We start from the raw sequence: 15,297 nt of genomic DNA, 5'->3' as shown, positions 1-15,297 counted from the left end.
AAATATAAAAGAAAGAAAGCATCGGTGTATAATGTGTTCCAAAAAACAGATGACAAGATGGAGTCATTCATGAGATGAATGGAAACCTAGAGAAAAGCAAATAGAAATTTCAGAAATTTCTATGTAGCAGGTTGAATGAATGTGAGGAATCCAAATACACTGACTTGGAAAGATTACTCACACACATTACTCAGTGTAAAAAAAAACAAAAAACAAACAAACAGAAAAAAAAGAAAGAGTCACATGCACTTACAGTTTAAACATACACAATGGTATTGTATGTTTTCGGCCAGTACATGCAATGTAAATATAACGTACAGATACAGGTCTGTAATTACACACCACACACCCCTAACAATGGCAAGTATCGGGTGGGACCTTTCATCAATGTTGGGTTCCTTATCTATATGGTTGATTTGTTTAAAAAGGAAATGTATTCACTTCACATTTCTGTAATTAATAACTAATTCTTATACTAGAGAAATACCTGCAGACAGGCTCCCTGTATTGGAATTGAGTGCCCGTCTTTCCTTAATTAGGAAACAAGACAATGAACTCTAACTGAGGTCAGGTACCATCCCTGTTCTCAATGCTCAGAGAAGATCCACGAGGTGGGGACATAGAATACCTATGTTCTAGATGAAATCCTCTCCAAAGATAATGCGCTGATTTAGATAGAATTCATGAGACTACAAATATTTGCAGAAAATGGCAACTGTAGGAGACATAGAAAAAAAGAGGGTTTACATTTCAAATATTTAAGTAGCTGTGTGTGATCCATCCTTTTCCAAACATTTTACAGTTGCCTTTTTCAAGTTAACTTCCATTGATACATAACCTACAAACCTTGTACTTCACACACACACACACACACACACACACACACACACACACACAAAATAAAACACATTCTGAAGCATTTTTCTTGCATCAGAATGTAATTTTCCTGCTTTAAATTGAGCGGGAGATATTGAATTACCTATTGTAAACCATTCTGTCTGAGACCCCTATGTTACGCTGAATTTCTGAAACTATGTGTATCCAAGAGATGGGAACTAAGAGTATTTATTAAATTCAATCCGCAAACATAAATAAAGGGGAAAAAAATTACTCTCTTTCAGAAGCCCCCATTTTCCTGCAGGACAAACACATAAGCCAACAACTGAAAACATGAAAATGTGAGACTTGAGAATTTCTCTTGAAGCATTTGGACATCACTGGCCCTGGCAGTTGCTGTTCTCTAATTCCTCCTGTATTGGATATTAACCTCTAATTATTCCTCTTCACCCCTCTTGATAAATCCAGATACCCTAGGTACTGGCTGCCAATTCTCAAGAACAATTCCTCAGTTCTCTATGAAGTCCAGATTCCAAATAGCAGCTGTTAACCCACCATAAGCAGCCATTTTCTCCCTTTTCCAAGACCTGCTGACATCTCTCCAGTTGAACTTTAAAGAGCCTTCTGCTGCTACAACCGAGCAAAGCGTTTCACCATCCTTTCTCAAGTTACATGTTCCTCTGGAGATTTTCGTGCTCACCATTCTAGAGTACAAGTTTATGCTCAGGCTCTGCCGGTTGTCTTTTGTCCACCAATGCTAGTAGTAATACAGCATATTAGCACGGTGCAAAGATCAGATGGACATTTAATTGCCTTGGAGAATCCACAAGTCTTGCCACAGGAGTTAATATTTGAGCATGATCTTGAAAGACAATTAGAACTTCAAAAGTTCCAATCATTCACTCTGTGTGTTGGGGATGGTGGTGGGAATATATACTAAATATTTCAGATGTTTTAAATTAATTTATTTGTTACAGCAACCTTTGGAGGTAGATTTTTCAAGACAGAGAAACTCAGATATTCGAAGTTCAAGTAACCTGTCCAAGGTCATCCAAGCAGAGACAAGTCACACAAATAGTAAAGAGAAGAACTTACCTTGGATTTCCTGTGATGATTAAATAAGATAGTGCAATGTATATAGTAACAGCTCAATAAAATTAATTGATCACTATATATATTATCATTTTATGATAAGAATCTTATGAGATCCATTAATATCAATAAACTGATTTAGATGTAGGATGTAGGTAATAAAAAATGAAAGAAAAATTGTCATCCATTTCTCTGCCATGGTTTCCCTATCTCCGGGAGATGAATTTAGCTATATCTAGTATTCTAAGTAATATTTAAAATAATAGATGATACTAGCATAACCTAATATTAAAAGCATGTTTTCTTTGTCAATCTTAGCCCTGTGTATATATCTGGACTGTATGAGATTCCTTTTTGTTCTCTGCAATGTGACAATTACAATAGTACCAAGTTCATTAGATCATTCAGAGAAAACACTTGCAAAGTTCATACGTAGCAGCTTCTAGCTATAGTTAGTACTTAATATGTACTACTTATGATGGTAGTTTTTTCCAGAAAAAAAAAAATTGTAAATATTCTACCCATCTCTGTATCATATGCTCCGATATTCTTTTCCACTTCAAGGGATTATGTTCACAAAGCAAGTGTCTCCTTTAAAATGTTCAACAAAAGAAGCATCTGCCTGTTCATTAGAGGACAATGGAAAATGGCTGTTAGTTCTACAGGTGGGTACCCGTTAAGAGTCTCTTGTGCATCAAATTTTCTTGAGTTTCTGATGAAACATTTATAAATGCATACATACCGAAGAAAATTTGACACTGTAGTTTCAAAACTAATCAAGATATTTGGCATTGTTATTAGTTTTCCTATATCAGAGACTACTTCTGTGGACGTGACACATGGCTTCCAGGAACTTGAAACCATCAATAGTGAAATATTAAGGAATTTATGAAAGGATTCATACACTATACTATTCAATATATTACAGAATATATATATAATGTGATGTATCTAATAATATATATATGAATATACATATATATGAATATATATATAATATATAATGCATACAATTAGATACATCACATGTAATAATGAAAACTTAGGTAAAATTTGAATACTCAAAATAGAAGATAGCTAAATGGATTTTGGAGCAAAGATCAAATTCTATATAATCATGAAATTAATGTTTTAAATGATTATTTCATCGCATGTAGAAGAAATCAACGGTGAATTTCATGGGACTAATGAGGAATACAGACGAAGGAACCCCAACTAACTGATTTGCAAACTAAATGGACTTGGGTTTAGTGATCAAGAATTCTATTTTGATATACAAATGTAGCTGATTAAGTTACTCAGGCTGGGGAGAAAACTCATGCCATCAGCATTAGATAATCACTAAAACCATAGTCATGCATGAGAAAAGCTAAGGAGCTAGAGCTTAGTTCACCATGAGAAGAATGCCAAGAAGGCTTGAAGAACCTCAATGTATGGAGACGTTGAATAATGAAATGTTTATTTTGATTGACGTGGCATGTTATCTCTAGCGAAATAAAACACATTGCCAGTGTACTAGATATGTATGTACATTACTAGAGCCATTCATTCCCTTTTGCCTGCCTGACACGAGTTGAGTACTTTGCCTTACATGGGATTGGTAAATTATTGATATATGCTGACATACCATTGTTAAGCCTTTGACACTTTCTCCCCACTGTTGGCCATGTCCCATGCTGAGCGTTAAACGTAAGTAAATACATGTCACATCCCAATGTCTCACGTTCCCCGCTCCCCTTATACTGTTTGAAATGTCTTGCCCAGAACTGGTTGCTCCAGACTCCAGCCTAATGTTTTATACATGGATTCTGCATCTGTGCAGAGCGTATACACTGAGGCTTCACTGACATTGTCTGCCTGACTCCCATTATTTTTGTTTCCCCTAGACACTAATTTTCCAGAATAATCTCATCTTTCCAAAGTGAGCTTCCATTAAAACAACAACAAAAAACAAAACAAAACAAAAAAGACATGGTTTAATCTGCTTAATCTTTCCAAAACTTAAAAAGAAAGAAAGAAAGAAAATAAAGCTGAAAACACACACTGGGATTAAGGAAAAAAGAAAAAAAAAAAAACTCTTGAAGGCAGGAAGAAGAAAACAGGGGAAGAGCGGCTCCCCTGTTGATACAAACTGCTCTCAAATCATTCTGCTCATTCTTCTCCTCACTTCAGGAGCCGTCTTGGTTTCTCCTGAGACTTAATTAAGCTACCAGCTCCCTCTGCTGCCACCTCCCATATTTTCTTCATGTCACACTCCTCTTAAGTAACTGAGATTTTTCAGTCTTTCCTTCCCTGCTATGTCCTTTCCATTCCACTCTCCATGAAATCACAAACATTCTTGATGGTTTCTAAGGGTCTTTTTTACCTCTAATTTCAGGAGAAAAAGTGCTAAGCTAAGGAAAATAAAGACACACTGGGGAAATGCTATAAAAATACAAACTAGTAACAGAAGATTTCATTTGTTTACTTTGTTGTTATTCTTTGTCATTTTGCTCTTTCAGTAATGAAACTCTTGTTTTTATTTTGTAAGGGACGCATATCCATCATTGCATCCCATTTACTCTTTGGGCTGGTTGCCTTTTATTTTTTATTTTATAATTTACTGGATTCCCTATTCCACCTCTGCAGCTTTAGACTGTTTAAAGAGGAGAATACATATCACCAACGACATTTATTGAGAGCTTACTATATGCTATACATATAAAAACCTTATGTGTATCAACTAATTAAATGTTCATAAGAAACACATTTCGCAAAGGCGACATTTAGGCCCAGATTAAATTGCCCCCATTCATACAACTAGTGGTCATGAAATCAGAATTCAACTCATGGCCTCTGACCCCAGTAACCCAGATATGAACCACTATCTATATCACAAAAGCAACTACAGGCAGTAACATTTGATAGCCAGCTTGAATGGTGGTTTCATGTGAGACTAAACTTGATTTCAGAGTCAATTATAGCCACCATGCCAATGTGTTCCGCAAAACATTCCCACGGGCTATTAACAGGTATTACAAGGGGAAAGGCATTACTTTGTCAAATAAGTTTGAGAAACATGTGACTACTAAATACTAAATGGTTCATTTTCCGTATTTTAACTTCCTTAATGTGATAAAGTACATCATGACTCTAGTAATAGAATATTCTACGCACTGTTTCCCAAGCACATTGGACAATGAAATGTCCTTTCCGAAGAACACATACTTAGTGAGCATTCAGGAAGGTGGACAGTTCTGCCATCTGTATGGGTTGCAGGCAGTGGCTCCATCAACAGTCCGGGACACAGGTGAGAGACTCCACGCGCTGCCCCTCTCTTCTCAAGCTAAACTACTCCTCCAAGTTTACTTGTCTGAGATCGTGATATTAGGAGGGTGTGTGAGAGACACAGGGAGCGAGTGTGCACCCAGGCCGAAAAAGCACTATGACCTTGGACGGGGTATTTAACTTCTCAGAGCATCAAAACTGTCATGAAATGAGGATTGTTGGGACTTGGAGGGAGCCTGATGAGAGTCTTTCTTTCCTACACTTTGCTGTGAACTTATTAATATATTTAAAGCCACAACTGCCTTATCAGAAGGAGAGGCCTAGTTAGACACTACAGGACTAGTTCCCTTTGACAAAGGGAATCCGCTGAAACGGACGTCGGGGTTTAGGCAGACTGAAGCAGCAACCCACGACGACGCTGCACCCCAGATTCATTCTTGCTTCTTATCGGAACGCGGCTGCTCTTAGCCTCAGTTGACATTCCAGGAATTCACACTAACCGCACATTTTCAAAGCTCCTCGTTTTGTGTATCTATAGTGTACACTTTTTATTTTGTCAAATACCATCTGCTTTGTGTAGGAATTAACACAGTTATTACACATTCATTATAGTTTGAAAGCACAGATGATGACACCCGAGATGTAAATCCATAACTATTATCGCATCTAAAACTGTAACAATTGCATGCAGGTTTATTTCCTAATTGTACTTTTCTTAATGAGGCATTTATCATCTTTTTTTTTTTTTTTTTTGTCCTTGGCTAATGGAATTGAAAAGTCACTGATGCATCGCAGCCATTAGCCTCTAGGTGCTTGCTACATCATTGCCTTATTGAAGAAATCACCTTAGGACAAGGTCTCCATAACTACACCTCACTGGACAAGTCTGCCTTTCTCCAAACGCCAATACACAGAAGACTGTTTTATCACACGCCCTTGGCCTGCATCTCATGAAGGTTAAGTCTTCCATCCTAACAAGACTATTTTACAGCATACGTTTGGCTTATGTTTGTATTGCAGGACTGAGCTGCTGCTTGGCAGTGAGTGTTTCCCATCCTTGCAGGACATTTTGTCTTTTCTTCCGATCCCTTGTGGCAAAAAGCAAAATGGTACAGACTGCCATGGCCTCAGCAATCACGTATTGATCTATTTGTGCTCCCTCTGTTCATTTGCTGTGAGTCCAAATTGCTTAAGTACTGAAAGCTCTCAAGGTAGTGACCTGAAATATTAACAGGTGACATTACCTCATTACGCAAAAGAAACTGCTCTCATTCAAAGCTTATATATGCTGACACTGCATTTATCCAAAAAATTATTAATGTTTGCACGGACGTGAAGTGGGAGACATGTTCTAGACTTCCAGACTAAGGATCCTCTAACTTTTCATGGGTTATTACAATTTTGCTCAGTAGTTATTGCCTCTTCCTTGAAAAGTAAAGATTAATGATGCTAAAATGACACATTTTAATACAATCAAGTTATACTTCTTTCTGACTGTACCTCAGATGTTGATGAGCAGGCACTTTTTTTTTCCCCCCCAGATAGCACAAGTTCATTTGAAGGAGAAAGACAACCTTTAATAACAGGGCAATTATTATTTTAATCAATAGCAGTATTATATTTTAAATTAATCTTCAAAAGTCCCTGAAGCAAAAATTTCAAGTCATTCATCAATTAAGCAAAATAATGCATAGTCTTGCAAAGCAATCTGTGTCCAGAAGGTTGTTCAAACTGTTTTCTGAGAATGCAAATTTAGCACTGTTTCTTCACGCCCATTGTTCAGTGTTATTTTTCTAAGAAGTGTAATTGTCCAATATGTAAAAATAATATGATGGCATACATATGAGTATTCTAATGTACGTAAATAATTCTGCTTGGACCAGGACAAAAAGGTAAATCTGTAAAAACTGCTTTTGTTTAGCCATGAGGGACAAGGTACCTAAAGATCCTTGTGTTCTAAAATCAAAGACTATCTGAAAGTTTGCCACTGAAATCCAGCGAGAAGGGGACACTCCATTCTTGTCTGAAACTTCTGGGCCACATGGGTCACTTTGACAGAGAGGCCTCCTTGGTTTCCAACCCATATACAGACCTTCAGATACGGCTTTTTCAGACACATTTTATGTTTCATTTCCAGGAACATAACATATCAAACCTGCCTCTCAGCTCTCCTAGTAATCAGACGATGATACATTCCTATCAGAAGCTAAAATGTTGGTAATGGGACAGAAGGAAGGACACACAACCCTTCACCTCTTTGCTATTTTTTTAACAATAGTTTTCTCTCTGATACTCAATCCAGAATTAATGTCTGCTTTTCTGGAATCCCACTGTATTCAGTGTAAGCCTTAACCATACATATATATATATATCTTCCTAATGAGATACCTGTTTCATACTTTCTCATAGTGGTTTTTCTCCCTTGCTGCAGAAAGTTATTAATCTAATAATTTATTCACCATGGTTATATTCCTAGTGGTCTTTAATGAATAGACTTTGTCAAAATTGTTAAATGACCCCTGCAGCTTGGAAACCACTACTAAAACTACAAATGTCAAATATTTAGAAATAAAGGAGTAATTTAACAGAAATTAAATGACAGGGATGCGCATACATGACAAATATCAAATTCAGTCACTTATCTTGTGAATCTAATCAAGGGTCATTACATGCTATATTGAAAGTTGCAAAATACTGAGTTTTTATGCCTCCCCAAACTATTTAATGCATGCTTTGCCATTTTGCTGTTTCTTAGATATGGCTCAGGCTCTAGGCTGCCTTTGAATTCTTTTTGGTAGCATTCCATGTGAACATGCTCTCCTCATACAGCGCACGTTTGCTGCAAACTTCTATCCCTCACCATATTCAAATATGCCTATAGTAACTCATTCTTCTAGAATATTCTTCTGAACAGAAATTAACTGAGTAGATGTTTCCATTTGGAATGTTTTAACTGTCACAGAACAGGAAGCCTAAATCCTACATTATAAAGCATTTTACCAAGGGAGACACCGTGTCATTTCAGAGTCACTCAATGAATAGTGTGAAGCTGTCATTTCAGGCACAAGTGAAAGAGTACAGGTTTTAGATACTTTCCAACATTCAGTGGAAAGAGTATGTGTAAACATGGAGGCAAGAAACAGCTTGTCACCTGCTGTTTCTGACATGTCATATATAGGGAATAGTAGCTGATGCATAGATCAGAGAAAAATGTAGAGCATACAATATGCCAAAGTATTTCAACTTGACTTTCAGGCACAGAAAAATTCTACTCTTACCTGTAATGTGGAGGAAGATATAAATCTGTTTCATGCTTCTGCGATGAACAGAAGTATGACTAATGGATAACAGTTAGAGTTGAATTTCTGTCCAATTTAAGAAACATTTTTCTGTTAACTAGAACTGTCCAGAATATAGGCTGGGCAAATTAGGCTGAGTGCCTCTTACTTTCTAGAAGTAACTAAGTAGGTACTAAATGTCCATGCCTCAGAAACATCTTTAAAAGTAATTTCTGTTTTCAACAGAAGATGAAACTCAATTTTTGATTCTATGATTCTACGGTATCTTCTGTTGGGATTCTAATAAACAAATGAGTTTGAGTATGAAGATGGATACAGTGGTACTACCTTCACTAAGCAATGAATTAATGCATAAGAAGCATTTCAGAGTTACACAAAATAGTGACTGTGAAAACACTCCTGCCATGCCATAGCCGCGGGGCAATAGAAAAAAGATTTCACAAGAAAGACACTTTTTAGATGTGACATGGCATGTCACAGAAGATTTCTTGCTTTGCATGATGATAGAAAAAAGTATAAAGTATATTATATCATAATAATATATTATGTGGTAACATCTATTCTATTATAATATAATCACATGTTAATTAATCTACCATGTAATATTCACAACTAACATTTTGAACACCTACTAGAAGCAAGGTATGCTAAGGGATTTTGCACATATTATCTCTAGTCCACTGAGCAACCTGAAAGACAAATATTGTCCTAATTTTACAGATCACAAAACCAAGACTCAAAAAGCTCAGGGTCATCAGAGAACTAACGAATGGTACACTGAGAGCTCTATGTGCCTCTCAGCCCTAAGGCAAACTCATATAGAGACAGAGTGCTTTAAAAGGGATACTTAGTTTTTCAAGACTTCACTATATTTGCCAAGTAAGATGTTAAGATTTGCTTCTTACTGTCATTAAGGAAGATAATTTGCGTAACTTTAATACTCATCTTTCTAGTTATAAAATGGGAATATCCTGAACTCTAAACTCAGCCTGTCCAATGCAAATTGATGAATACCTATGCTTGAAAATAAAAATCAACAAGCACACTGGAAACAGAAGTTAACGGAAATTGAAATATATATATATATATATAATGGAAATTAAATATATATATATTTAATTATGTTTTACTTAATAGATTGAAATAACTTTGAAGACTGACAAAATTGGAGTAAAGATGTTAAAACTCCCTGATGACCATTCTTTAAGATTTACTGCCGTGTGTCCCCCAAAATAAGACCTAGTCAGACAATCAGCTCTAATGTATCTTTTGGAGCAAAAATTCATATAAGACCTCATCCTATATTGTATTATGTTAGATAAGACCGGGTCTTATATGAATTTTTGCTCCAAAAGACGCATTAGAGCTGATTGTCCGGCTAGGTCTTATTTTCGGGGAAACAGGGTAATAATGGTGACTGCTGCCACTTCCTGTTTTCCAGGCAGGGTATCTTCCATTTTTCCCTGTTAGTCGTAACTTAGTCTAAGACGCCATCCTGAGTTCTTCAATCAGCATCCTCTTTTGCTACCCTGCTGAAGAGTTTGAATTTCTTATAATCCTACTTTCAGATATTTAAATGATACGTCCCAGAATCCCATTGTAATTTAGCTCCCTATAACATTTTTCAATGAAACTGAACAATAAAAATAATTGATAAAAAAACGAATAATTCACAGTAAAATGTCAGTGAGGAAATAAAGCTAGTTCACTGTGTTACATTTGCAGAAATAGCAAGTACTGTTTAAAATTTAATTATAAATATATTTTTCTCAGGACTTCTGTGGATTTTAATTCCAACTTCATAGGATAATTTCTCTAAACTGAGAAATGTTTATTTATTCATTTTTCAATGCTATATATTGTGTTTTAGCTCCAGACAAATATGCAGTACCGTTTGGAAATATTAAGAAAAGTATCTCAAATTTTAAACACCTCGGCTTGTTAAAAGAAAAAGAAAAAAAAACAGAAGCAGAAATGCTACTAGAACACACACATCAAGATATAATGATGAAGTAAATTGTGATAATCTTCATAATAAGATTTTGAGTACAGCCATGAAAATGAACACATTAGTACTCTATGCAATCGCATGGATGAATTTTAACATAATATTGATATTTGGAATGCACAAGGTATGATCTATTTGCACAATGCTCAAAAATAGGCAAAATTAAACCACATTGTTTAGTGGGAACATACAGAAGTGGCAAAACTATGAAAAAGAAAGAAAAGCACCATCATAAATATTAGCATACAATATTTCTGGCAAAGAGGAGGAATGATAAATAGTCAAAAAAGAACAGAATTAATGCTTCTGGAAGCTGACAATTTTCTATTCCATACCTAGGTGATCAGTGGATACTTACATAGTCGTTTGCTTAAGTATTTTTCAGACTGTTTGTGTATGTTTTCCACTATTTTCTGTACATGTTTTAAATGTTAATTAAAAGGCCTGTAGAAAAAAAGAAAAATAATCCCAAGGAATTGGAGTTCCTTGATCCAAAGATGTCGTCGAGATGTTAAATCTTACAGTGAAGATTGTGAAAGTGACCTATTTCAACCAAAATTTCAACTACACTTTTTTTTTTTTTTTTTTTTAAATACCAGTCTACTCTGCCCTCTGCCCCAAGGCCCGATCTTCTCAGTTTCACCATTCTCTGCCTTATGCTTCAAGGGAAAGTATACAGGTACCCTTCCTATGAGAATAATGTCAAAGAACATTTGGCTATGTTTTGAGGTAATAACAAGAATTGTAAACAGATGTCTAGCATATGTAGGAAATGTAGGGCAGTGACTTTAAGTGGGGTTCCCCTCGCCAGGAAAGAGGCAACATAGACCACGCTTTGGTAAGGAGACCTACATTCTAAGAGTTAGAGACGTATGACTGACAAACTGCCCATTTGCATTTCAGCTAGACACAGAATTTACACCTAACAGAAATATCTATGAATAGTAACAAAACCAATGGATAATTCCAGAAATGGATACACTGATATGGGAGTTTAAAAAGTGGCAAGCAAATGATTCAAGTAATGGAATATTTTATTAACTTAGCCATCTAAAACGCCAGATTAAAATATATTAAACTTCTTGTTTTGAAATTGTATAGTGACCTCTCCTTAAACGTATGTGCTTTTTCAGATGTACCAGACATGAACACCAAAGTTACCACAATAAATCTAAATGTTCGTGGATTATGCCTAAGGCTTTGGTAATCAATTGACATTTTCTGACAACAAACATGGTTTTATTTATAATCTTGACAATTCTTTGGTAAGCAATACTAGAAAGTATTGTTTTATAAAGACACAAAAACTCTATTTTAAACACTGAGAGTGAATTTCAAGAACAATGAAAGACCAAGACAGACTCTAACTAGTTAGGGAGAAATAATACTCAGCGGACCTATCAATTTATTCACAAGTTAATTAAATAGTTTCCTTTCAGTAATACCCATGGTTAATAATATCCACAGTGGTAATATAGTTTGCAAATTCTCAACATTTTTTAAGTCCTTAAAGTGAAGACCTAGTACCAGAATAAAACGTTTAGGGAAAAAAAAAAAAATCACATTGGAATTGCGAATGCCCCGATAATCCAAGTTAATATACATTATGGAAGTTAATAGAGATGTATACAAACACATAGTTATATACATGTATTATAGAATATTTATGATAGAGTCTGATTTTCATAAATGTGTAATTATATATTTGTATGATTATAAATTTAATCTCATTAAACTATAAGGTTCATAGAAGCTGAGATTTCTCTTCATTTTCTTTTTTTTTTTTTTCTATTGTAGCTCAGTGAGTAAAAGAGTGTCTAGCATGTGCTAGGGCCCAATATGCATTTATTCAATTAAATCTGATTTCCCCATTGTCTCAACCTCGCGTCATGAACATTGGTGTGCTTGCCCTGTAGGAAACTCATCATTTTAACCAAGTTCCATGTGTATATGTGTGTGGTTGTGTGTGTCTACACACAGAAATGTAGCTTTTCTTCTTCTAGCCACTTGTCTCTTTTTTCATGTGCTTTTCTTAACAAATGGTAACACTAAATAATGATGAATTACCCTTCTGCTATTTTTATAGGTGCTGTCCTGAAAGCTATATTGCTCTACTAGGTTTCCAAATATTTTACAAAACTGGTCAAACCATTTAAAATTTCCAGTGCATTCGATTGTATAAAAGTATGAAACATGAAATTTTCTGGATCGAAAAAGGAGGATCCCCTAGGCTTTGCAAGACATTTTGGGGATGAGGATCGATGACCTTGAAGAAGGAATGCGTTACAAGTCCCTTCCATCAACTACAGCCACTCAGTCTTAGCTTGATATTCCAAGGACATTAAGTATGTGAGGAGTCAAGTCTACTGAATGGCTATGATGGACGCCACACAGCTTTAACAGTCACGACAAATAAATATCTACAACTCTGAAGATGGCAGTTCCAGACATATAATTATTAGAGGATGGTGTAAAACAATACCTAACGATCAGACTGCAGGAGTTCTGAAAATGAGAATGATGCAGGCAAGGAGAGTCAGGACAGATTCCAAGAAGGGAAGTATAGGAGCTCACCTGGGTAGAAAAGAGGCAGAGAGAACGATAAACTGATGCTTCAGGTTAAAGTCTTATTGTGGTTATTAGTCTCTTTTGGGGCTCAGGATCTTATGGCTTTTACAAACTTTAAAGCAAATATATGTTATATATATGTTTTATTTCAAAACCTAAAGTCAGGAAAATCCAGTGATGACCTTATAGTCACGTCCTCTCTCAACAAGCAGATTTAAGCCCCTCTGGTTGCCTTTTGTCTTTCTTTGGTCTGTTCTAATTTGTCCTTCCGAGTCCCATTATGCTTTACTCTACTGCTGCCGATTTCTCCTGAACCCATGCCGCTGGGCCAACTGTTGCCCACTGTCCTTGGAAAAGACACCCCTGGTCCTTTTACAGCATCTCCATTTACTTCCCATGTAATCCTCACATGCAGGATTTCTAAAGACCAGGAGGTAAGAGACGATAGGCCACAGTTCCCCTCACTTGTGCCACCACTGACAGACCAGGGCCATTGGAGAGACCACTAGTCTTTCTGCTGATGTCATGTGGCTCTCTCGTCTGCCACCTCCTCTCACAACCTCATACTCTCCATGAGAACATTGGCCGTAACTAAGAGAAGCATACCAAACCGCTGGTCACTTGCCTTTCCTTCCTAGTTGACCACCATTTATAGAACCATATCACCACTTGCTACTGTTTTAAATTCTGTACTCTATGGTCTCTCCACAATTACATTTCCTTTCCACTTCTTTACTCCTTCGTACCTAAACTTAATGTTCATATCCGGACACCAATGCTTAAAATGGTTTCCCTACTAACTTTGAATGAAATTCCAATTAAAACATTAAATACAATACAAATGTCTGCCTCCCTGTAAATTCTTTGACACTCTTGACTTGTCTAGAATTAGTGACTTCCTTCTCTGCAATCAGAGAATTTGGTTAAAATTGATAATAATTTACTTGCTTGTGTATCTTCTCTGTGAGCCGGGGATCTAGTCCTGCCAGTTGGACCGTATATACCTTTCAGTGTCCAACATTTTTTATGAAAGTTTGGTTATGAATTTAATATACTGATTTTTTGTTTCTGTTATGATTTTGACATTGTCACTGCTTAAAACAAGTAGTTATATCTGTTGATATCATTTTCAAGATATTGAGTTGATATGACCTGGTAATAACCTTACAACTATTGTAATGTTCATATTCCTCCTGGGTATCAGTAGGATTCCTTCAAAGATCAACAATGCATGGGCATAAAATTCTATGTTCCCTTTTTTGTGAATACCCTTGTTAGGGAATATTAAAATCATCTCTTTTACTTAAAATTTCCCTCCCCAGCTGTCAGAGGAATAGAGAACAAAAATTCCATCAATTTTATAATTAATGTGTGTTTGGTCTTTCTTTACCTTTCCCTTTCCACGGAGAGGGATCAGCCTCTATATCCCAAACAGATGTTTTAAACAGGCTTATGAACCACTTTCCCGTAACTCTCCTCGTGGGTCCTATTCCCTAATGTCTGAGGCAAAATAAAATTCCAGATTGCTAAGTAAGAATATTAAAAAAAAACTGAAGATTAATAATTTTCATTCTGTCTACATTTCACCCCTCCCATTACTTTCCTTTATTTTCAATTTCTCAAGATTCAAATCCCCACGAAGCACACAGGCGAAAGGAAATGCTAAAGATTTCAAAGTTCTCAGTACCCGCATTCACACTGCATAAGACATGGGTATCTTCGTGGCCGAATGCATATTACTGCATTTTCTACCTAAGGAACTCGGCACAGGATGCCTAGTACTGAGATTTAAACAGAGAATCGATTGTGTCACATTGAATCTATGATGATGTATAAAGACCATATTTTCCCCTTTTTACTTATGCTTTCGTTAATATAAAATAAACTGTGGGTGTGACATGTCACTATTTTTTCTAAGCAAATGTTTTACATGACTATCGTATACATCTTCATTTATGTGACAAGAAAATTATGATTTTCCTGCCTAGCTACTAACATCTTATTGATTTGCCTCTTTCTTACACAGTGGCAAGTCATGAAAATCGCATTGCCAAATTTTGTTTTTGTTTCTGTTCAGTGACCTTTACACTTCTTGTAATGATACACTGTGTAAGTTCTCTACTCAGGTAGGTGTCAAGACCTCTGTAATCAGTATTCTGTTTCATTTCTGCAGAGATCATCTACTTAGAGAGACTCATTAAAACAAGATGAGTCAGACATGTTCTA

This window comes from Rhinolophus sinicus, chromosome 6 (genome assembly GCF_057876585.1).
Source record: "Rhinolophus sinicus isolate RSI-liver-muscle chromosome 6, RSI-T2T, whole genome shotgun sequence".
Lineage (NCBI taxonomy): Eukaryota > Metazoa > Chordata > Mammalia > Chiroptera > Rhinolophidae > Rhinolophus > Rhinolophus sinicus.
This window is presented reverse-complemented; position numbering follows the sequence as displayed.